This window comes from Podarcis pityusensis (assembly GCF_964106645.2).
Source record: "Podarcis pityusensis genome assembly, chromosome: 1".
NCBI lineage: Eukaryota > Metazoa > Chordata > Lepidosauria > Squamata > Lacertidae > Podarcis > Podarcis pityusensis.
In genome coordinates this window covers 139,215,591-139,240,372 of record NC_138028.1, presented here as the reverse complement: position 1 = coordinate 139,240,372, position 24,782 = coordinate 139,215,591, and the positions used below count along the sequence as shown (strand labels likewise).

At 42.6% G+C, this 24,782-nt stretch overlaps 1 protein-coding gene and 1 long non-coding RNA gene across 34 annotated transcripts in view; one reads left to right on the top strand and one right to left on the bottom strand.

The window, feature by feature from the left end:
• MAP2 (microtubule associated protein 2) overlaps positions 1-24,782 on the bottom strand; it is a 232,167-nt gene that overhangs the window by 148,421 nt on the left and 58,964 nt on the right. For 30 of the 33 annotated variants that reach the window (XM_081015216.1, XM_081015194.1, XM_081015197.1 and 27 more), the window contains exon 3: positions 17,260-17,323. The exons of 1 other annotated variant lie outside the window; for it this stretch is intronic. The gene's annotated coding sequence lies outside the window, so the exon portion shown is untranslated. Of the gene's footprint in view, positions 1-17,259; positions 17,324-17,676; positions 17,959-24,782 lie in introns of those variants that run through there. 2 more of the 33 variants (XM_081015205.1, XM_081015222.1) reach the window with 1 other exon arrangement.
• On the top strand, positions 5,047-7,908 carry LOC308484831. Its single transcript, XR_013990135.1, has 2 exons — positions 5,047-5,600; positions 7,676-7,908. It is a non-coding gene; the product is annotated as an uncharacterized lncRNA (long non-coding RNA).

Genomic DNA, 24,782 nt, shown 5'->3' with positions numbered 1-24,782 from the left:
CTGACTCCGGAAGTCCACTCTTTGTGAACTTAATGGACTTAGAATCAGCATTAGACACAACAGCACCATTGTCATCATAAGTTATACAGAACAATCCATCTATAAACTTTGCATGCAAAATGTCCTCTTTGCCTTTCCTGATGACACAGACGCTCCTCTTGAAGGAAATCTCAAAACCACGCCCAGTCAGCTGTGGGAGACTGAGCAAATTGTCTGCAGCACCTGGAACATAAAGTACATCTTTGATGGTTGTATGCAGACTTGCCAGTTTCACAGTCCCAACTCCTGCGATTCACAACGTCTTTCCATCTGCCTGGTGGATCTCTCCATCTTGAGGCATGAAGGAGATAAACAGATGCTTATCTTTTGCCAGATGGCGGGTGCATCCCGAATCAACAATAAATCTGGCTTTGGCCTTTGGAGCAGCTTTTACAGCAAGCAAAACCTTGTTTTCCACCGGCGTGGGCTTTTGCTGCTTGCCCCCCTGCTCCTGGCCATCAGACTTGCCTTTAGCCTTTGGAGAAGCAGTGCCAGCAAACAAAGCCTTGTTTTTCCCTGGCGTGGGCTTTCCAACCCCCCTCTGCTTCTGGCCATCTGCAGGCATCTGTCTCTGTTTACTTCTGGCCTTCCGGCCTCTGCAAATATGACCTTGGCTCTCATGGGAATCAGAGCTCTCAGCTGCCGATTCCTTGGCTCCCCCGGAGGCTGGAATCACAGTCAGCTCCCCCTGCAGCTTGCAACCGGTGCCCTCGGCATCCCTGCATTCACTCGCATTCTGGGAAACAGCCAGGACCTCCGATGCAGTCAAACTCTGGGCTGGGATGACTGGCAGATGGTCTATCTTCAAAGCATTCCACATCTGACGTGCAGTTGTGTTGCCAGCTAGCGTGGCAATTTCCTCCAGAGAGACGGATAAGACAATTACGTCTATGACCCTTGAATCTTGGGCCCTCCATCTATCTGTCAGAGGAACTGGAGGGGCTTCACACACAGTATGCCACACTCCAAACTGTCGTAGTAGACTTTCACACCATTTTGCCCAGGTCTCATAATTGTGCCGATTTAACTTTGGGCACTCAGCAGCTTCAGAAGCTTGTAAAATCTCCATTCCAGCTCTTCACTTGAGCCGTGAGCCTTATTCACTTCAGAGACTCCTTATCTTGGCTACTCATAAATCTTGAGGCCTGCTTGGCTCGACTCCCAGGCCAATTAGCCGGCCGGAGTTCAAAGAGACTTTGCCGCGGCAACGAAAAGCCTTGACTTTTCCACACATACCTCAGCAATCTGTCGCAGTCTTACTCTCCTGTAAGTGCCGTGAATCTGGGCCCATAACCTGTTGTTGGGATACTGCCAGGGAGACAAAGTCCATCATGACTCCACGTCGCCTCCGGACGTCCATCGATCTCCCGTAGATACAGTATCAGCAATTAGCGACACGAGGTCCAGAAATAGCTTGCCACATTCCAGAGCTCATGCACGCTCTATCAGCAGAATTCACACAGCGAAAGATGCACGCAGGAGAGCATTATTTACAAGTTTATTCAGCGTTGGTCAGAACAAAGAAAACATGACTGCCTGCTTCGGTGTCTCAGGCACAGAGAGAGAAACGAAAGCAATAGACAAAACATAAACTTCCTGTGAACAGGAAATACACAGACTCTGTGACTCACAAAGGTGGAACGGAAATATCCTAACAATATTACCCCTCCTTAAGAATAGTCCTCAGAGGAGAACAAAGTGCACAGAGTTTTCTTGTTAATTCAACTATTAAAACTGGGCAAGGGTAAAGAGTTGAGCGTGCCCATGTTTATACTATTCATGTTTATTGCTCCAGCCCTGGCTCAGCTTCAAGGATTGCTTAGGTTATATATTAGGTAGTACTCTAGCAATCTGGATGTGTTCGTTGTATTCCCATTCACTTTAGCCCACACATTATCAATGGTTTATTCAATAGCGTACCTTCATCCATGCATTTATATAAACATCACCTCATCACATTTTCAGCTCACTTCTTGCACCTGATTGATCAAGCTGCTGTTGCCTAAGAAAACTCATGTCCCAATTTTTCAATTAGTATCCAAGATAAATTCACCTCACTCACCTTTTTCTTTTTCTTTTTTGCCATTAAAGGAGCCCAAGATATCATCAGAACCCCACAATAGGCAAGTCAAGATACCAGCGGAGTCAGGAATGTAACAAGGCTTTGTGTCTTATCCACAATAACTTTCTTCAGATCAGTTCAGTTGACGACCGACACCATGTCCTCTTTTCACAGACCATGTTACATTATGTAGTTTAATCAGTCCAAGCTGATTTTAGAGAATGTCACTTACATTACTAGGAAATAATAACATGACCTTTCTTATCCTTTTTGAAGAAGTTTCCATATCTATTCCTTAGAGATCATCAGAATACATGATTTATTTTTTTTAACACAAACTGAAAAGAATAACAAGGGCTTTATCACACCATCGTGCAAAATGTGCCACAAGCAAGTCTGATGCTCCTGAAAGTATGTCATAGGTACTATATTATGCCATGCACACACATGACATAAGTGATGTGTTTTGCAACAAGGGAGACAGTCGTGCTACCAGGGTAATGTGAGACCTAGAACAGTGATTCTGTAGCAAACACAGGTTGCTCAGATCCTTGCTCAGATAGGTTAATAAAGTAATAAAAAACAGTAATGCTCCTGTGTTCACCCATATGCATTGTTAACACACTTTCAATGTTTGCACTGCAGGACAGAGAGAGAGAATGTAGAACTGCCAAGTAATTTGCAAAAAAAGGAGGGGGGAGGAATGAACGTTTTAAGCATGGTAAAGAGAAAAGAAACTAACCTAAAAGGGAAAAGGGAAGGATAATATATTAATGCTTGTTCAGTCTTGCTTTCAAGCGAGATGAAGTTTTTTTGTGCTTAAGGCTCAATACTTTAATCCACCTTGCGCCAAAGTTCATTGCAAATTTGAAAAGTTAATAATGTTAAAAATGCACTTACTACTGAAACATAACAAATTATTATTAATGTACTGTATGTAAATGAACTGGAGAAGATTAGTGGGCACAAAACACAGGAAAAATTTCTCTATAGAGATATGGGATAGTCACTGGAATAACTAATGAAATTCCCTGTCACAGAATGTGGCTAGAACAATGAGTCTTCCAAACACTGTCCATGGCTTTCTTTTAAAATTAAGGGATCCAGGTCCCAGGGTGCTGCCTTTAATTTGACTAAAGGCCTTTCTTTTAACTTGCTGTCAGCACAAACTCCTACCTTTGTCTTCAATTGGGAAACAATGGGAGTGCCCATAGCTCAGTGATTAATTTAGAAACACATGCGCTGCCAGCGCTCTGCCTTGCCCTGCAGCTGAGGTGGTCGAGGCCACACGATGCAAGAATGCCATGTGCATATGACATCAGCACGCCTCATGGCACACCACAGGGCATGCTGACATCATGCATGCATGCCGTGGAATTTTGAGGGGGACTGCCCCCCCTCCTTGAAAATTTTGGGGAGTCTCTGCCCCCTGCCCCCTTAGATGGCAACCACTACATGGTAACATGTGTTCTATCTGTAGGAGGAAGCCTTGAGTACCTTGACTGATACTTCTGAAGCAGGCTTATACTCCAACTAATCTGAATAATGTTTTGTCATCCAGCATGTAAAAGTTAATAGATCTGTCATCTGGATAAAGTCCAAAGTTCAACATACTGAAACTAATCACTGCGCTTTCCACAAACCAAAAGCTAATTCCCAAACTACCCAAATAAATGTGAGCATTATCCTCCTGTTGGACTTTTGCCTGCAGCATATGCAAAATGCATGTTGACATATATATAGTCAAAGTGATTCACTGGGGAGTATGGGAGAAGAGTGAAGAAAAACTTAAATGCCTTTTAACAATTCTCCAAACACAACCATGCAACAAGCCTCTTAATTTGCTTGGTAAAGTACTACATATGTAAAATTGCTTTTGGACAGCTTTGTTTTAACCAAATATCTTTGCTTCTGTTCTCATAGCTAAGTTGGTTTAAATAATTATTCCTGAATAGATTTCTGTATGCCAATTAAAATTATGCTTGAAGCTGACCAGTAGTGCTAAGTTGCTTATTAGCAGGACCTTCTTCAATTCAAGTGCAGATACAGCATAGAGTAGGAACTGGGCTTTAACCAGCCAGTGTCTCAAAATAAGCTTTGTACCACCCCAACCCCCAAGGGCAGAAAACTGGGAGACTGCTGCTATTAACTGATGTGCATTGGTGCCTAGTTTAAAAACTTGCCTTTGCAAGTTACACCTTCAAGCAGGGTGTCCCCACCGCAACACTGGAAATAAAATATATGCTGAACACTTGGATTCAAATTGTGTTTGCACCCCAAAAGAGCCTTTGGAACAACCCAAATCACAAGTCCCTTCAACCAGTTTGCTGCACTATGGGAGACTGGCTGCAATTGGACCCGTCACAGCAGATGATGGAAACAAACGTTTGTCAGAGTTGGAGCCCGCATGAGCACTTTGGCCTTTCCCACATGTTCACTGAGGTAGAAGTGATTGTTCCAGCCCTCACTTCACTCATTAATTATCATCTGAAACAAGAAGGTGTTTCATGTGTTTTCGTATGAGTCACAACTTAAAGCGAGGAGACTCCTAAGAAAACATGTGCAAGCTTAGCTTTTCTTTTTTTAAAAAAAACCACAAATTGTCAGGAGGAACTCAAAACAGTTAGTCACTGCCATGATCTCAGAGGCCCTGAAAGCTGCTAATACAACAGTGCTAAGGGAAAGTGTTGCATCTTGTTGTCATGTCTTGAACCCGATTCCCAAGGAATTCTGCAGGCAAGATCCAGGGCAGCCCAGAGGACAGTGCATGAATCTTAGGTATGGGTTCAGATCCTCAGTTCAGCTGAAGACAGTTAGATATATCACCTCAGCAGAGGCTACCACGAAGTTAGAGGCGCTGAACCTTTAACGCTCCAGAACAACTGTGTAGCAGACAGCGATCAACCATTTATTCACTGCCTCTCTATGCGTATGAAAGCTTTACCTGTTGATTTTTGCTTATTGCGCAACTGCTCACAGGACCAGCCTTCATGAACAACGTGGCACGTTTAGTTTTGGCTTCTCTCCCCTCCACCCACAAATAACCTCACAGAAAGGCTGTGGTTCTTAGTCTCAGTTGAGAACGCAAGACCCGTCGGATCAGGTGAGTGGCCCATCGAGTGCAGCATCCTGTTCTCACAGCAGCAAACCAGAAGGCCAAGGGAAGCAACCACACCTGCACTTCCCAGAGACTGGTATTCAGAGGGGTTGAACATAGCCAGCACAGCAACTAGCCATTGACCATCTTGGCTTCCAGTCTCTTAGTGCAGCTCCTCCAGCAAGCGCCAAAATGGTTCTCCAATCCAGGCCCCCACATGGCGTTCTGGCCGGCCCAGCAGCTCACAGGCCTTTGTTCTCTTACTTCTTCTCAGCACCCATCTGCCCCCAAACCTCCTGTAAAAGACACCTTTTCCTGTCCTCTCACACTCTTCCCGGTCACCTTGGCAACCACTATCTGCCCAGGCCTAAGGATTCCTTTCTGATGTGGGCCAGTAACAAAGTGAGGCCCTGGCTTGGAAAGGAAGCCTAGCCTGTATTTTCCTACTGGCCTGGAACTAGATTCTGACATTCATAATTCCTTAGAAACCAATGATTTAAGAACTTGGACTGCTACCACATGGATTGACAGTCAAGCAGATTATAATTATAAACAAGTTGAAAATATATGTTCTCAAGTTCTACCCAGCTTCTCACTCTAACACTAAACGCAAATCATTGAAACAGTAAAACATACAAGTTTAATTCTTTTTGTTTGTTGGTGACACGTTCAAGAAGCAATGCCCTGAACTTTAATCTCTTTGACCATCCCACAATCCACATTGAGCTGTAGCTCATGTAGTTAATACTGCTGTTATACCAGCAAAACAAGTGGCTCTAAATAGGGTTTTATCCAAAACAAAGGGGACACTTTTTGCAAATTTCTTTTGCCCTCTGTGAAAATGCCCCCTTTTTGATCATGGAAACTTGAACAGGAATTAAGGTGTTTATGGATTCAGAGCGAGGGCAACATCATACAGAGAGAATTGCCTTCTCTTTGAACTGGCTTTGTTTGCCCTAAGTGATGTCATTGTACAGCCAAATCTGACTGCTTATATGATTATTTCACTTTTCCCAGAATAAAGATTGAGGTAAATCCAAAATGATGGTATCAAAGTAGCAATCAACTGGGGACAAAAAAAAACTGCGACAAGCCCTCATAGCTCATTCTCTCAATGTCATATGAAGCATGCATGGTGGTTAAGAGAATGAGATATAAACCAAAAGACCCCCATCTGAACACATTCTCAGCCTGTCTGTAATACAGAATAAAAATACTGTCTGACTTTAAAGAGCAGTTGAGGGTATTAGCACAAGTAAGCTATAAACTGAGATGATGTTTGTAAAACAGTAATTTAAAGCATAATTACTCATGTCCAAAAATAAAGGCTTTTTGTGATCAATTTCCCACTTTGGGGGAGATTTTGGAAGCATATGTGCAAAAAAAGGACAGAATCATATCTGGCCATTTCATTTTAAGGAGTATCACGTGAGCTTTAATGTAGAACAGAAAGTGGAAATCTGTTCTGGAACAACAAAACAAAACAAAATAAAGACCAAGGTGGTACAGAGTCATCTGTGATGCCAGTGCAGGAAGGCTGAATGTTATTTAGCAGGTTTGTATCTTTTCTTAATATGAACTGAGTCCAAACTAATAAGGCCATTTTGAACCAGAACACTAAGATGACAATACATAAGGGCTGTCAAGAGGATATCTTTTTCTCTGAGCAAACTCAAGAAAGGTCTGTCCAATGACTCCTCAACCTCTTCCCCCTGTCGCAAAGACCTAAAATTGACCAGCCCATTGATTTCCTACATGATTTCATACTGGCTTCGCCATGTGTTCAGATATCTATATGACACATGTTGATTAGCATAGTATCAGGTACGTAGTTTTGTATAAAACACACACACACAAAAATTAGGAACAAAAACATTCTCAAAAGCCTTATTTTTTACCCAGACCTTTTGATATTAATTTTCTGCTCATCTTTTAGTGTGGTGGGAGGTACAGTTGGACCTACTTGTATATTTTAGGTTGTTTTACCCTTATTTTTAATGTTCATATTTATAAGTTGCTTTGAGATTCATTTTTTAATCAACTAAGTAATAATGATAATAGGAGGAGGAGGAGTACACGGCACATACAGGAAATTCATCCTCCTTTTTTAGCAAAAGGGCCTAAGGTTAAATCCTGAGCTTACCAGTGGAATTCTGCAGTGTGATAACTGTTGGGGCTGCAGAAATAGATGGCTGCAAAATAGGCTGGAAATGTCTGGTCATTCAGCTGTATGAGCAGCAGGATAAATTGCCCTCACTCAAATCTGGCTTTGTGACATTGACACCTAGACAAATTTAACTGGCTATGAGATGAGATGATACCATCAGACTGCTACCTGATTGTTGATGGGCCAGGATATTTTAAAAGTACATTTTTAAAAATTCTGCTGCAGCTGGTTGTGAACAGTGTGTAAAAATGGTGTTTTCATGGACCTTTTCCCCACCATTCCCCACTTTCACTCTGAAAAAAATTTACAGGTGAATTTTTTGTGCAGCCGTACTTATCGATTGTCCACATCTGATGAAATGGGAGAAGCTGCTCCAAAGGAGAACAATGTACAAATACAATACAAGAAATCTGTATGCTTGTCTATTGCTCTCATCAATTGCACTGAGAGCTGAAGCCGACGAAGGCTAAACAGGCTGATCTATGCCATTTTGAGTAGTCTGATTATAACATACAGGAATACAAATAAATAGCCTAAATCTAATTTTATAAACTGTTCCACATTTCCTTTATTATATTAAACCTGCAATGGAAATAGAGCAACACATTCCCACTTCTCAGTGTCAATGGCCCAAATTCCTCCCTGGTGGATGTGTTTTCACTGAGGCTTATTGATTTCCTTTATGAATCAATTTAAGCCAGTCCAAACCATTTTTTTAAACTTATAATTTATTGTTTCACATGTATCTTGCCTGTAGAGCTCTGAAGACCATAGACTATGGATGGAGTTCAACTGAGCGAGCCAAAACCCTTGGGGGGAGGCAATAGAGGGAACTGCCCCAAACATGGTGGGACCCACATTAACACTGATTAAGAGTACACTCCAAGGGCAAGAGAGAAGGAAGGGGTGACTTGGTAGCTCAATGAAAGTCAGCCCCCAAGCCCTCTAGAGTTTTTAAAAAGAACCTACTGAGAGTGAGTTCTAGGGGGCAAGACTTCTTACACTCATTACTGTCATCTTGTTAGTAGCAATAAGGCTACTAACTGATTGCAAACACTCAAGTCACCTGTTCCCACAGGAAATAATGAAATGAACACAACATAAAACAATTAATGGTTTTTTTCATTAAAAAAAATCGAGTAGTAACCAAAAACAATCAGCTTGAAATATGTACAGTAATATCATGACTTCCCACCTGCAGCAGACATGAGATACAACATGCAACAGGAGCAACACAGTTCTCATTTTCTATTAGATCAATATTTATCGCATGCTTATAGTTGATCCCTATTAGAATATGTGCATAGCTTTACTTCTGACTAGTTTTCTGGTATGGATGCCGACAAACAGATTTACCCTCTATTTGTCCACAAGATCAGCAGCTTTTGCTAAAACCATTCATGTCTAGAATTGGTTGTTTCTGTAACACAAGGGAGAATTGCAAGGTTAATCATCATTGCAATAGTTATCCTAAAAAGCAGTAAGTGCCATAGGATCTGCTGTTGCATGGCCTGACATCATTATTTATCGGTCCCCCACCCCCCTGCTAAAAGCCTAGTGGAGACTTTTACGCCTCCTTTGCCAGTGCTGCAGCAAAAACTTGCATGATGTCATCAAGTGCAACCAGTAAACAGTAGCAGTCCCTGAATCACAAGTTTGGAACTCCTTTGGAATGAATCCCGGCAGAAACTGCTGTTTCAGCTTGTTGCTTGGGGATGGTGCAGGGTAAAATTTTAAAATGTGCAGATAAATCATTGGTGTTCAGCCTTTGACAAATGGATGAGAACTTCAGGCACATTCCTAATTCATGCCTTTCCAGTGTCGAAAAATATAACAAATAAAAATGTTTGTAGAGTTCTCTGGTGGGGGACGTCAACACCCAAAACAAATAGGGAATATTTCTGAGGCATTTTAAATTCCCACACCAGCCAAGCACCTGCCCACAAAAGCCAGACAACAAGTGTAGGGGTTGTAGAGCCAATAGGAGCAATATATATTTAAAGCTATCTATTTTTATTTTTTCCCCTTCATGGATCACTGCCTTGCCGTGGCGAAGGGGCTTGAATAACTCAGAGAAGCTATGAACTATGCCGAGCAGGGCACCCAAGATGAACAGGTCATAGTGGAGAGTTTTGACCAAACGTGATCCACCTGGAGTAGGAACCGGCAAGCCACTCCAGTATCCCTGCCAAGAAAACTCCATGGACAAAGACAACAGGCATATAAAAGTTATGACGCTGGAAGATGAGCCCCTCAGGTCGGAAGGCGTCCAACATGCTACTGGGGAAGAGCGGAGGACAAGTACAAGTAGATCCAGAGCTGATGAAGCGGCTGAGCCAAAGCCGAAAGGACGCTCAGTTGTGGATATGCATGGAAGCGAAAGGAAAGTCCAATGCTGTAAAGAAAAATATTGCATAGGAACCTGGAATGTAAGAACCATGAACCTGGGTAAGTTGGATGTGGTCAAAAATGAGATGGCAAGAATAAATATTGACATCCTGGGCATCAGTGAGCTAAAATGGACGGGAATGGGTGAATTCAGTTCGGATGACTATCCTATCTACTACTGTGGGCAAGAAACCCGTAAAAGAAATGGAGTGGCCCTCATAGTCAACAAAAGAGTGGCGAAAGCTGTACTGGGATGCAGTCTCAAAAATGATAGAATGATCTCGATACGAATCCAAGGCAGACCTTTTAACATCACAATAATCCAAGTTTATGCACCAACTACTGGTGCTGAAGAAACTGAAATTGACCAATTCTATGAAGACTTACAAGACCTTATAGAAGTGACACCAAAGAAGAATGTTCTTCTCATTATAGGGGATTGGAATGCTAAAGTAGGGAATCAAGAGATAAAAGGAACAACTGGCAAGTTTGGCCTTGGAGATCAAAACGAAGCAGGGCAAAGGCTAATAGAGTTCTGTCAAGAGAACAAGCTGGTCATCACAAACACGCTTTTCCAACAACACAAGAGACGACTCTACACATGGACATCACCAGATGGGCAACATCGAAATCAGATTGATTATATTCTCTGCAGCCAAAGATGGAGAAGCTCTATACAGTCAGCAAAAACAAGACCTGGAGCTGACTGTGGCTCAGATCATCAGCTTCTTATAGCAAAATTCAAGCTTAAACTGAAGAAAGTAGGAAAAACCACTGGACAGGTAAGATACAATCTAAACCAAATCCCTTATGAATACACAGTGGAAGTGAGGAACAGGTTTAAGGATTTAGATTTGCTGGACAGAGTGCCTGAAGAACTATGGTTGGAGGCTCGCAACATTATACAGGAGGCAGCAACTAAAACCATCCCAATGAAAAAGAAATGCAAGAAAGCAAAGTGGCTGTCCAACGAGGCCTTACAAATAGCGGGGGAGAGAAGGCAAGCAAAATGCAAGGGAGATAGTGAAAGATACAGGAAATTGAATGCAGATTTCCAAAGAATAGCAAGGAGAGACAAGAAGGCCTTCTTAAACGAGCAATGCAAAGAAATAGAGGAAAACAACAGAATGGGAAGAACCAGAGATCTGTTCAAGAAAATCGGAAATATGAAAGAAACATTTCGTACAAAGATTACCATAATAAAGGACAAAAGTGGTAAGGACCTAACAGAAGCAGAAGACATCAAGAAGAGGTGGCAAGAATACACAGAGGAATTATACCAGAAAGATATGGATGTCTCGTACACCCCAGGTAGTGTGGTTGCTGACCTTGAGCCAGACATCCTGGAGAGTGAAGTCAAATGGGCCTTAGAAAGCACTGCAAATAACAAGGCCAGTGGAAGTGATGGTATTCCAGCTGAACTGTTTAAAATTTTAAAAGATGATTCTGTTAAGGTGCTACACTCAATATGCCAGCAAGTTTGGAAAACTCAGCAGTGGCCAGAGGATTGGAGAAGATCAGTCTACATCCCAATACCAAAGAAAGGCAGTGCTAAAGAATGCTCCAACTACCGCACAATTGCACTCATTCCACATGCTAGCAAGGTTATGCTTAAAATTCTACAAGGAAGGCTCAAGCAGTATGTGGACCGAGAACTCCCAGAAGTGCAAGCTGGATTTAGAAGAGGCAGAGGAACCAGAGACCAAATTGCAAACATGCGCTGGATTATGGAGAAAGCTAGAGAGTTCCAGAAAGACATCTACTTCTGCTTCATTGACTATGCAAAAGCCTTTGACTGTGTTGACCACAGCAAACTATGGCAAGTTCTTAAAGAAATGGGAGTGCCTGATCACCTCATCTGTCTCCTAAGAAATCTCTATGTGGGACAAGAAGCTACAGTTAGAACTGGATATGGAACAACTGATTGGTTCAAAATTGGGAAAGGAGTACGGCAAGGCTGTATATTGTCTCCCTGCTTATTTAACTTATATGCAGAATTCATCATGTGAAAGGCTGGGCTGGATGAATCCCAAGCCGGAATTAAGATTGCCGGAAGAAATATCAACAACCTCAGATATGCAGATGACACAACCTTGATGGCAGAAAGTGAAGAGGAATTAAAGAACCTTTTAATGAGGGTGAAAGAGGAGAGCGCAAAATATGGTCTGAAGCTCAACATCAAAAAAACTAAGATCATGGCCACTGGGCCCATCACCTCCTGGCAAATAGAAGGGGAAGAAATGGAGGCAGTGAGAGATTTTACTTTTTTGGGCTCCATGATCACTGCAGATGGTGACAGCAGTCACGAAATTAAAAGACGCCTGCTCCTTGGGAGAAAGGCGATGGCAAACCTAGACAACATCTTAAAAAGCAGAGACATCCCCTTGCCAACAAAGGTCCGTATAGTAAAAGCCATGGTTTTCCCAGTAGTGATGTATGGAAGTGAGAGCTGGACCATAAAGAAGGCTGATCGCCGAAGAATTGATGCTTTTGAATTATGGTGCTGGAGGAGACTCTTGAGAGTCCCATGGACTGCAAGAAGATCAAACCTCTCCATTCTGAAGGAAATCAGCCCTGAGTGCTCACTGGAAGGACAGATCCTGAAGCTGAGGCTCCAATACTTTGGCCACCTCATGAGAAGAGAAGACTCCCTGGAAAAGACCCTGATGTTGGGAAAGATGGAGGGCACAAGGAGAAGGGGACGACAGAGAATGAGATGGTTGGATAGTGTTCTTGAAGCTACCAGCATGAGTTTGATCAAACTGCGGGAGGCAGTGGAGGACAGAAGTGCCTGGCATGCTCTGGTCCATGGGGTCACGAAGAGTTGGACACGACTAAACGACAACATTTTTATTTTTATTTTGAAGATAGGGTAAATTATTGAAAATATAATACTGTAGTGGGTTACTTTTTGTCCTGTGGGTTTTGTTGGTAACTTTCCTATGTAGTTTAGATTGTTTGGCAAATGGAAATCAATTTTTAGAAAGCCAGGTTTAGAAATAATGCTAGATTGCCTGGGTGAGAATGAGCATATGACAAAACAAAACCCTAAATTGCTATGGTTCCGCAGCCATAGTAGCAAAATGTGTATGAGATACTAGCTAGAATTCCTTGATTTAAATCTTATCTCAGCCTGCACTGGGTGGATTTAAGAAAGCTAAACTTCACCTACCCAACTGACATTTGAGGATAATAATTTTGGTCTGGCCCAAGACAAGGAGTAGGATTTTGATTTGAGAGAGCTAAGTCCAACTGCCTTAATGTGGCTCTGCTCTCTGTTTTCATTTCAGTCAGCAGGTGAGAGGATTCAATGTCTAAATGGTTCCACATACTAAAAAAGAAAAGAAAAACAATGCTCCCTCTACATGTCAGACCTCTACATGTCATACCTAGCATGTCAGAGAGGGGCAGGTTAGGCCTCCCCTCTATCTACATGGCTAAGATTAGAATTTGGAGGAAAACCTATGTTTATCTTATTACCAATTCAAAGACTGGTGCTGAACCCACTGTGCTTTTCACCTTATTCCTTCCTAGTACTCTTTGCTTCTCACCCTCTGTCTCATCTTTGGGTCAGAATAATAATTATTTTTTGCTCATCTCAGCAGATGATAGTGGGGAATGAGATGGGGTTTCCAGTAAGGAATATGGCAGAAGATGTAGCTTCTATGAGCCTAGCAGCAGCCACCTCCTCTGCATTTTATTTATTTATTGCAAATATTTATAAGTCACAGCCAAAATGTGGAACACCAGAACCAACTTTTCCCTGTAGAAGCAACTACGTAAAATCAATACTATGAAGAAGACAAACGGTAGCTTGGACACAGTAAGGGGATGCACCTCATCCCTCCCCAAAGGAATGGACAAAAAGGTGCCAATTCACCTGTTGATGCAAGGACAGTAATGTTGGGGCATGATGCATCTCAGACAAGGAGGTACTAGCAATAGTAGAGGTAGACTTACAATGGCAGCTCTACCTGGGGCACCTTTTTAAAACAAACAAACAAACACAACAACAACCTCATTGTGCTGTAAAGCACTTTGGAAATGTAAAGCTGTGTCATTAACACAGACAGTTTTTCTGGGTCATGTGGCCAGCATGACTAAGCCGCTTCTGGCAAACCAGAGCAGTGCACAGAAACGTTGTTTACCTTCCCGCCGGAGCGGTACCTATTTATCTACTTGCACTTTGACGTGCTTTCGAACTGCTAGGTTGGCAGGAGCTGGGACCAAACAACGGGAGCTCACCCCATCGCGGGGATTCGAACCGCCAACCTTCCGATCAGCAAGTCCTAGGCTCTGTGGTTTAGACCACAGCACCACCCGCGTCCCTTAACAAACAGTAGCAGAAGTCATATAGTCAAAATCTAGTTCCATGCAATCAAGCCAGTGGTAATGCCTCACCCCTGATTTGCCTTGGAATGACACCTCCACCTCTATTTTCTTTGGCTCCAAAGAAACGATCAACGGCAGGATGAACAACAGCTCCAACTTAGCGATCTTTGGCAGTGCTCAGGACCTCTTCTGGTTGCTCTGCCTGAATGAACTCCAATCTGCCTGCTCTTTGCCTTTAGCTGTACCCCTGATCAAAGAATGCTACCAATGTCCCAGCATGCAACTATCCAATGGGGAAGCATTAACTCAGAAAAAGTAAAACATAACTTAGGACATTCAGCTATAGCTTCCGAGCAGCCATTTGTCATTATCATGGAAGCACATTTTCAGCTGTCAGCATCACAATAGCTGTCACTTCATCTACTGAGGGCCTGAGTTGCATGTTGTTATTGTTTATGATTACATTTATTCATTACTCATGACACAAAACATTTCAAAGCAACTTACAACGTTAAGTTGTTACATTTATGGTATGTTATCTTTATGGGGCAAAATCATCTGGGGGGACACTTGAGATGTCTTGCATGGAGGAATATTTCAACTGTGTGTGAAATGTCCCTTACTTTTCAAGCATTAGAGTGCCAGTTTTCTAAACAATTCTTTGAAGAATGGAACTTACAAAAAAGCATAGCTAGCCATACTTTCCATTGATCATGCTGGCTAGATTTTCAAGAAAGAAGAGACTTTTAAGGTCAATAATTCAAAGGCGTCACAGTAAATATTACCAAATGAAGAGTCCAGTTTGAGCCCCTCAGAGCAAAGATACAAGCTACATGCAACTAATGTGGATTCCTGCAGCCCAAGTTGACCTCTTTAAAGAGGAAATAGTGGCTTCTGGAGTGGGTGATCAGGAGGAGAGAGGTAGCAGGTGAACCTCCCAGTCCAATCATTCTCCCAAGTGGCACCCCACATCACAGAGCTTCAAATGCTTGTGGAAGAGCCTCTTTTTCTATCAACAGTAGAGGCACTATATCATGTTTCTGTGAGTGGTGGCAGGCCATTAGACCTCAGCAAACAAGATTATTAGCCAGATTTAAAAGCCAACACTGAAATACACGCAATATTAAATGGCAAAAGAACTGCATGGATCAACAAAGAGCATTTTATGTGTACTTAACTTTTTATATCTCATAAGATCTTGTGATAACGTCTCTCCACGTTGTTCAGCAGAAGGATTTGCACCTGTAACTTCCATACCTCGTACCTATACCCATTTTATTGTGCATAATAATCGTGGGGTTGCCATGTTTCAACAGGTGAAAATCTGGACACAAAAGTTGTTGGCCTTTTTTTGTTTTGTCCACTGGCCAAAGTTGTTGAGCTATTTTTAAGGAAATTTGCCAAAATCTGACAAAGAGATCTAAGTGAGCAAAGGGTACAATCCACACGTGGTCTGAAACATGAACTGGCCTTAATGGCAGAAGGTCCCCAGCATCTCAAAGGAGAGAGCAACTCATGTGTGGAGAAGGGAGATCGTTACATGGCAGAGCACATGGTCTGCAGGAAGAAGGGGCCCAGATTGCAGGTCCTGGGAAAGGCCTCTGCCAGAGATCCTGCAGAGCTGATGCCATTCAGGGGAGACCATAGTAAGCAATGTCTGATTCACTATAAAGCAGCTTCCCGTGTTCATATTCTTTTAAAAAACCAGGTAAACGTAAAGATGACAAGGTGCTGCAATTAAGGCAACAAATAGCAGAGGAAAATGAACACAAAGAGCAGAATGTGCGTTTGAAGCCTAGTTGCATTTTGATCTCTCCTAAATATATAGTTGACATTGGGGGGAGGTAATCAGTATATAAAACAATACGATAGATTCAGATTCAGGCAGACAACAGTTAAGAACTTAACATGTGAAGCACACAGACGGGCATGCAGACACACAACACACATACATTGAACACACAAACACGTGCATGCCATTTGACATAATGTATCACACTCAACTTTGGGTTACAGAGAAATACAGCCAATCTTGATACTTTGGCAATTGCACTTATGTGACATATGTGTTTGCAAACATACTTTTTCATGTGAATGTGTGAAAAAACATTATGTGACTACATTAAGGTGAACATGGGACATGGACTATATTTACAGAACCTTAGGTAAAGGTGAAGTGACCACCAACCCCCCCCCCCCAAAAAAAAACCCCACAGACTGAGAGGGTGCCCAGAACAGATTAGGCCCCATTCAAAACCCAAACCAAAAAGAACAGTTCCCAGATTCTGTGTTATGGAGTATTGTATTAGATGTATTCCAGAGGGAGAGAAAAAAAGAGACACATTTTGCTTTCTTTTCTCAGTATCTCACGCAGATGGCTGCAAAGTGTTGTTACAGCAACGAAAAAGGAATGAGTAGAAGGCAGGATAATATATGTATATTCTGATGTGTCTCAGCAACAAAATGTTCTGCAGCTTTTGTGGCAACATGTAGGCGTAGCCTCTTATAAGCTGAATGGCTTGATGGGGGGGGGGGTAGAAAAGGGATGCATTTGCTGTATCCACATCCCTACCCAATAAAGATACAGCATGAAAATCAATGGCAAGGATACATGTATCTCTTAGTTACAATAGCGGGGGGGGGGGGGTTAACAAAAACAGACTTCCCTCCCTAGAAACAAACACGGCTCTGTCTGTATGTGGCAGACTCTACCTACTGAAACAAGCCAAGGTATTTAATCCCTTATGTACTCCTTTACACAGAACTGCAACCACAGTTAATTTTTAGGGAGAAAGGTTCCCCCACTCTTAATACCCTTTATCTAGAACGGTTGAGAATAAAGGGCTGAATAATGTTGGTGCTTGTTTTGTTTGTCCAGCTCTGACAGGTGATCGAGAAAAGCAAAGGTTTTTAGTTGTTGTTTTTTACTTTGAGGCAACCCCAGTGGCCAAAATGACTGAGGTTATGTCTCCACGCATCAAGTAGTTTTTAAGAATGCAGCCATCACAATGAACTTCCACAATGGTACTCCATGGCCAAGCCGAAATGCCCAAGAAAAGCTATAGTACTGTGTATCAGAATAGAATAAAAAGTCGTATGCAAAAGATTGCCTGTGAATGAAACACCCACTCCGCTGTGTGAGTACAGACAGGTGAAAAACGAGCTGTGCCTTACCTTTTGTCTGCAAGCAAGTCAAACCCAAGGAGTATGTCTGGTTAGAAAGAAAAGGCTGGAGAATCTGCAAAATAACACACACATATACACACACACTTAATATTATTACACTGGAAAAGTATTATCCTCCATTTCTGTACAAAAAGCACCTATTTAGTTTAAAATGCAACCCAAAAATGCATGCAAAATTTCCCCCCTCAAAAAACCCCACCCATATACCAAAGCAATTAAATAAATGCATGAAATACAAACATATGTATACCCTATGCCTTCCATACAGCGCCTGCATTCATCTAGTATTTGCAAATTCTGCACCTAATATATAGCCGGAAGGGCTTCTGTAGATCAGCATATTGCAGGTATTTAAAAAGACACACATAAAGCTGATGGTAAAACAAAAAGGGGGAAAAACATTACCAGCTCCTGTGCTGCAATACCAACAAAGGCATATCCTTAAATAACTGCAGCATAACCATTCTCCCAGAGTATTAGTATCCGTGAGCTCTCTGTCTATCTCCAGACAGACACAGTCTGCCAGCCACCAGCTTGCAGCTTCCGTATGTGTGTCGGGGAAGAGGAAAACTGCAAATCAGATGAAGTCCCCGCAGTGGTGAAAAGGAAAAGAGGCCGAGTGGGAGACACAGAGGGAGCTCGCTGGCCACAGAATTTTCCAGAATGACGGCAAGGCAGCCAGCTCCACCATCACTCACTTACAATAGGATGCTGCACTTGTCTCAGCTTAAGCCGTCTATCAAAAGGGTTCCTGGTATCGAATGCCTGACAAGCATTTTAATTGCAACCAACCAAAATATGTCCTTGGTAATCAGGCCTCTAATCCCAGGAAAACCATCAATCGGTTTCCTTTTGTGTCACTGCCAAATGTACACACAGGCAACAGAATACTAAAATTTATATGAATCCATTTTTAAAAAATAAAATGTTTTACATGCAGTAATATGTGCTGCTGAAAAAACAGATCTCTTCGGATTATAAATGCAAAGTTACTACAGCATGCACACTACACACACACACACACACACACACACACTCCTTTGTATCTTCCAAACACTTTTTTTAACTTCTCAAAGAAATGGGAAGCTTCCTTGTAAGAGAAAATATACTGTATGCTCAAGCATTATTTTGGCTTTCAAAGAAAGATATCATGCTACAAGTAAAAGGTGCAATTACATTTCTGCTATAAACCAGGTTTTGCCACCATAGCTAATGACACAAATGTACTAGCTGAGCCACAAATTCTCTGCTGTGGATTGGAAACATCAGCAGAAATATTATATACAAGCAAATGAAAACCATGCAACAGAATGACACTTTCGAAAGTTTTGCAGCATGAGCTGCCTAACTGAACTACGTGAGAGTTTGGAAGCGTAAAATGTTATGGTTGACCCAAACCCTGTTAATTTGCTTTTTTAAATATAGTGAACACAGAAGGTGACAGAGAGTGCTCCAAGGGCAGCTGAGTTCATAACCATGCCTTGTTTACTCATAAATAAATCTCATTATGTCTGATAGGAATACTAAGCGGGCATAGGAATGCAGCTCTGAATATGTGTGTAATGATTAATCTCAAAAGTACAAATGAATAATTGTCAGGTTACTGGAAGATGTTACAGAAAGATTATTTTCTGGTAAATATCTGTTATGCATCCCAGGTCTTGTTCCTGGGAAGTCAAGAGGAAATAATGCAGAGACACATACAGACCTATAAACACTAATTTGGGAGTAAATTCCACTTCCAAATAAAAATTCTTCTGATTTAACTGTAAAAATATTTTCATAAGTTGTGCTAAGGTAGGGTTGCCATATTTCAAAAGAAAAAAGTTGTTGAGTTTTTCATGGGTTGCCATGACATTGTTAGCAATTTCCACCCAGATACTGCTTTCAACTGCAGTATTTTGGATACATCTGGGACATTCCGGACATATGGCAACCCTAAAAGGGTAAAACTATAAATTCTGACATACACACAGCTATTGCTAGAAAAATAAGTTGTGTGCCCAGTTGCTCTCGCTCAACAAGAGCACTGGACATTAAAATAGTAATAATGTCAAATGACTTAGAAGTTACTAAGCAAAATGTTGTTGGCAAGGTGGGAAGAGAAAGACGTGCTTTTATTGAGTTCTTCCCTTTTCCAGTTAAAGAAAACAGTTCCATATAAATCAGCAGGGTCGACAATACCTCATAATGTAAAAAACAACAACACATACAGTGTATGGAGCCTAACTGACAGTTTTTGACAAAAACATTGTTCTAGTAACATGCATATAGCATAACAACAGTATAAGAGTGCAATAATAATGGGTTATAGAATCATAGAATCATAGAGTTGGAAGAGACCACAAGGGCCATCGAGTCCAACCCCCTGCCAAGCAGGAAACACCATCAGAGCACTCCTGACATATGGTTGTCAAGCCTCTGCTTAAAGACCTCCAAAGAAGGAGACTCCACCACACTCCTTGGCAGCAAATTCCACTGTCGAACAGCTCTTACTGTCAGGAAGTTCTTCCTAATGTTTAGGTGGAATCTTCTTTCTTGTAGTTTGGATCCATTGCTCCATGTCCACTTCTCTGGAGCAGCAGAAAACAACCTTTCTCCCTCCTCTATGTGACATCCTTTTATATATTTGAACATGGCTATCATATCACCCCTTAACCTCCTCTTCTCCAGGCTAAACATGCCCAGCTCCCTTAGCCGTTCCTCATAAGGCATCGTTTCCAGGCCTTTGACCATTTTGGTTGCCCTCCTCTGGACACGTTCCAGTTTGTCAGTGTCCTTCTTGAATTGTGGTGCCCAGAACTGGACACAGTACTCCAGGTAAGGTCTGACCAGAGCAGAATACAGTGGCACTATTACTTCCCTTGATCTAGATGCTATACTCCTATTGATGCAGCCCAGAATTGCATTGGCTTTTTTAGCTGCCGCGTCACACTGTTGGCTCATGTCAAGTTTGTGGTCAACCAAGACTCCTAGATCCTTTTCACATGTACTGCTCTCAAGCCAGGTGTCACCCATCTTGTATTTGTGCCTCTCATTTTTTTTTGCCCAAGTGCAATACTTTACATTTCTCCCTGTTAAAATTCATCTTGTTTGTTTTGGCCCAGTTCTCTAATCTGTCAAGGTCCTTTTGAAGTGTGATCCTGTCCTCTGGGGTGTTAGCCACCCCTCCCAGTTTGGTGTCATCTGCAAATTTGATCAGGATGCCCTTGAGTCCATCATCCAAGTCGTTGATAAAGATGTTGAATAAGACCGGGCCCAAGACAGAACCCTGTGGCACCCCACTAGTCACTCTTCTCCAGGATGAAGAGGAACCATTGATGAGCACCCTTTGGGTTCGGTCAGTCAGCCAGTTACAAATCCACTGAGTGGTAGCATAGTCAAGACCGCATTTTACCAGCTTCTTTACAAGAATAGCATGGGGCACCTTGTCAAATGCATTGCTGAAATCAAGGTAGGCTACATCCACTGCGTTCCCTTCATCTAGCAGGCTTGTAATTCTGTCAAAAAACGAGATCAGGTTAGTCTGACATGACTTATTTTTCAGAAATCCATGCTGACTATTGGTGATCACAGCATTCCTTTCTAGGTGCTCACGGACTGTTTGCTTAATGATCTGCTCCAGAATCTTCCCTGGTATTGATGTCAGACTGACTGGGCGGTAATTATTTGGGTCCTCTCTTTTCCCCTTTTTGAAAATAGGGACAACATTTGCCCTCCTCCAGTCTGCCGGGACTTCGCCTGTTCTCCAGGAATTCTCAAAGATGACTGCCAGTGGTTCTGAGATCACATCTGCCAGTTCTTTTAATACTCTTGGATGCAGTTCATCTGGCCCTGGAGACTTGAATACATCTAAACTAGCCAAGTATTCTTGTACTATCTCCTTAGTTATTCTGGGCTGTGTTTCCTCTGCTGAATCATTTGCTCCAAATTCTTCAGGTCGGATTCTTTCTTTATCGGAGAAGACTGAGGCAAAGAAGGCATTGAGGAGTTCAGCCCTTTCTGTGTCCCCTGTTTGCATTTCACCATCTTCTCCTCTGAGTGACCCCACTGTTTCTTTGTTCTTCCTTTTGCTACGAACATACCCATAAAAGCCTTTTTTGTTGCTTTTAACCTCTCTAGCAAGCCTGAGTTCATTCTGTGCTTTAGCTTTTCTGACTTTGTGTCTACACGTGCTGGCTATTTGTTTGAATTCCTCTTTGGTGGTTTCCCCCCTTTTCCATTTTTTGTACACATCCTTTTTTAATCTTAACTCAGTTAAAAGTTCTTTAGATAGCCACCCTGGCTTCTTTAGGCACCTTCCATGTTTCCGTCTCATTGGTATTGCCTGACGTTGTACTTTTACTATCTCCCTCTTAACAAACTCCCAGCCATCATGAACTCCCTTTCCTTTTACTATTACTGTCCACGGGATCTCACCCAGCACTTCCCTAAGTTTTATGAAGTCGGCTTTCTTAAAGTCAAGAAATTGAGTCCTAGTATGCTTGGCTGCTCCTTTCCGCTGTATAGTAAACTTCAGAAGAGCATGATCACTCGCACCTAATGATCCTTCCACTTCTACCCCACTAACCAGGTCATCAACATTGGTTAGGACCAGATCTAAAATGGCTGTTCCTCTTGTTGCTTCTCCCACTTTCTGGACAATGAAGTTGTCTGCAAGGCCAGTGAGGAATCTGTTTGACCTTATGCTCTTGGCTGAGTTTGACATCCAACAAATATCCGGGTAATTGAAGTCCCCCATTACTACTATCTCCCTTCCTTTTGCATGCTTGGCCATCTGTTCCAGGAAGGCATCATCTATGTCCTCCGTTTGGCTTGGGGATCTGTAGTAAACTCCCACAGTGAGGTCACTGTTATTCTTCTCTCCCTTAATTTTGACCCAAATGCTCTCACTTTGGCTTTGAGGTTCTAAATCTTGGATCTCTTCACAGGTATACACATCCCTGACATATAACGCCACTCCTCCTCCTTTCTTGTCTGGCCTGTTTCTCTGAAATAGATTGTATCCCTCCATTATTACATTCCAGTCGTGGGACTTATCCCACCAGGTTTCAGTGATGCCTATTATGTCATAGTTAGTTTGCTGTACCAAGAGCTCAAGCTCATCTTGTTTATTTCCCATGCTTTGCGCATTAGTGTACAGACATTGAAGTCCATTAATCATTCCCCCGTGTCTCTTATTTAAGGATTTTTTCCTCCCACCACTAGGTCTGCGTGCTGTTTGCTCCATTTGGTCTATGACATTTGGATGATCATCTTCATCAATTGATAGACTCCTACCTTCAGGAGCACTGTCTCCCTCCCCCACATTAGTCAGTTTAAAGCCCTCCTGATGAGGTTTCTGAGATTTTTGGCAAAAACATTCCTCCCAACCGTTGTGAGGTGCAGCCCATCGCTTGCCAGAAGTCCATCTTCAAGAAACTGCAGTCCGTGATCTAAGAATCCAAACCGTTCCTGTTTACACCATTTGCGAAGCCAGCTGTTCACTTCCACTATTTTTCCCTCTCTCCCTGGGCCACGTCGTTCAACTGGGAGGACAGATGAGATGACAATTTGTACATTTAATTGCTTCAATTTCCTGCCCAGAGCCTCGTAGTCTCTTTTGATCTTCTGGAGGCTATTGCTTGCAGTGTCATTGGTTCCCACATGAACCAAGAGGAAGGGGAAATACTTGTATGAAATACTATGAATTTCATACTATTATGAAATACTTGTAGCAACAACAAACCTCACAGACCTTGAAACTTTGGCACATGCGAGGTGGGAAGCCTATACACAATCATAGTTCACAGCTGCATGAGTGGGTGCAACTTTTTGTCATTGAAGGTGCCAGAGAGATGACACCTTCCCCTTTTCTTGGTTCAGGTAGGTAGCCATTTTGATCTGACATAGTCGAAATAAATAAAAAAATTATTTAAAAAATTTAAAAATCCAGTGGCACCTTAGAAACCACAAAGCCTAGGACTTGCCGATCAGAAGGTCGGCGGTTGAATCCCCGCAACGGGGTGAGCTCCCGTTGCTCGGTCCCTGCTCCTGCCAACCTAGCAGTTCGAAAGCACATCAAAGTGCAAGTAGATAAATAGGTACTGCTCCGGCGGGAAGGTAAAAGGCGTTTCCGTGCGCTGCTCTGGTTCGCCAGAAGCGGCTTAGTCATGCTGGCCACATGACCTGGAAGCTGTACGCCGGCTCCCTCAGCCAGTAAAGCGAGATGAGCGCCGCAACCCCAGAGTCGGCCACGACTGGACCTAATGGTCAGGGGTCCCTTTACCTTTACCTATTCTGCCTTGGTCAGACCACACCTCGAATACTGCGTCCAGTTCTGGGCACCACAATTTAAGAAGGATGTTGACAAGCATGAGGAGGGCAGAGGAGGGCAACCAAGATGATCAAGGTCTGGAAACCAAGCCTTATGAGGAATGATTGAGGGAGCTGGGTATGTTTAGCCTGGAAAAGAGGAGACTGAGAGGAGATATGACAGCCATCTTCAAATATCCTGCATATGTCACATGAAAGAGAGAACAAGCTTGCTTTCTCCTGCTCTGGAGGGGAGGACGTGAACCAATGGCTTCAAGGTACAAGAAAGGAGATTCTGACTAAATAACTTTATCAGGAATGACTTTCAGACAGTAAGAGCTGGTTGAGAGTGGAACAGACTCCCACAAAATGTGATAGATACTGCTTCATTGGAGGTTTTTAAGCAGAGGTTGGGTGGCTATATGTCAAGATAACTTAGCTGAGATTCCTGCACTGCAGGGGGCTGGACTAGATGACCCTCAGGTTTCTTTGAACTCTGCAGTTCTATGATTCTACTGACAAACAGCACCTCTTTCCTGTCTCGACTGAGCCTTCCCCACCTAGTCCTTCAGCAACTCCAGACAATCAATAGTTTAAAGCTTATGCAGCCTCCTTGGCATTGCTTGAGAAGGGGGGAGAGAGAGAGAGAGAGAGAGAGATACGCACCTCCCGCCCAGCTCTGGATGGGAACTATAACTTAAGACAGTTAGACACACCAATAGTCTGCTCTACTGCATCAGGGGGGTGGGGGAGGAAGAGATTTTGCTGTGAGGACATTTAAGGCAGAAGCTGTAGCTATTAAGCATCTCTATGGTTACTGGTATAGGAAAAAAATCACCCTTTTTTAAAACAAAATGAGCAATGGGGGAGAGGAGCAAAGGATGACTTCAGCTAGTACAGTCACCCTCAGCAGGTATGGGGGGAGGGGGAGGAAGCACAAATAAAATTCAGGAGCTTTAGAAAAAAATCATTCTGGAAATTTTTCCAGTGGAATAAAGGACTGCTGTTCTTCCCCTTCTAATGTTTCCTTACAGAGAGCCAACATGGAAGTATCTCATCAGCCCATCTCATTTTGGCAGTACGTCTGTTCATACTCTTCAGAATTGGATTGCCTGTTTGCTTTGAACTTGACTGAACCTCCCAGATTGTGTTGTATTGTCAGCACATTGCATCATCTTGCTCATACCCATGCAGCCCCTTTTCTTAGCTACTGACGG